The sequence below is a fragment of the Camelina sativa genome, unplaced genomic scaffold, assembly GCF_000633955.1.
Source record: "Camelina sativa cultivar DH55 unplaced genomic scaffold, Cs unpScaffold00885, whole genome shotgun sequence".
In the NCBI taxonomy this organism is placed as follows: domain Eukaryota; kingdom Viridiplantae; phylum Streptophyta; class Magnoliopsida; order Brassicales; family Brassicaceae; genus Camelina; species Camelina sativa.
This window is the reverse complement of record NW_010922010.1, coordinates 10,058-10,587: the sequence shown is the minus strand read 5'-3', so window position 1 is coordinate 10,587 and position 530 is coordinate 10,058. Positions and strand designations below refer to the sequence as shown.

The following is a 530-nucleotide window of genomic DNA, read 5'->3' as shown; positions in this document are numbered from 1 at the left end:
TTCCCGGTATCGGAACGTACCAAACTTTTATGATGCCAGCAGAATCGCGAGACGAACAACAAAAAAATGAGTGACTCCTTCGAGCCGGATTTGAACCAGCGACCTATGGATGCCCGCACGGCGAGTGACTCGCCAACCACCTACAGTCCACCGCTCTACCAACTGAGCTATCGAAGGATCTTGTGAACGGGTGTCGGTGCGTGGCTTGGCATGCGGAGCGAGGCGGGGCGATGCGGCGCCGAGCGGAGCCGCATGCTGCGGTGGTCAGCCGCAGGGCAGAGACGGTCGGGAGGGGGTAGGGAATGGGGGGCGCAGGGGGCTGGCGTGCACTTTTCAAAGTGCTTGTGAAAGTGCTTGCTAAAGTGCAGCCCTTGGCAGCCACTTGTGCACTTGGGGCACTTTCGGGCACAAAAGGGCATAAGAATGGCCCATGGGGGGATCGAACCCACGACCTTCGCGTTATTAGCACGACGCTCTAACCAACTGAGCTAATGGGCCAGTGATGCTAGTCTGTCCGTCGGCGATGGCCC

General features: G+C 59.1%; 1 non-coding gene across 1 annotated transcript; it reads right to left on the bottom strand.

The window, feature by feature from the left end:
- Positions 1-424: 424 nt before the first annotated feature.
- Positions 425-498, bottom strand: TRNAI-AAU. Its single transcript has one exon. It is a non-coding gene; the product is annotated as a tRNA-Ile (tRNA).
- Positions 499-530: the final 32 nt, after the last annotated feature.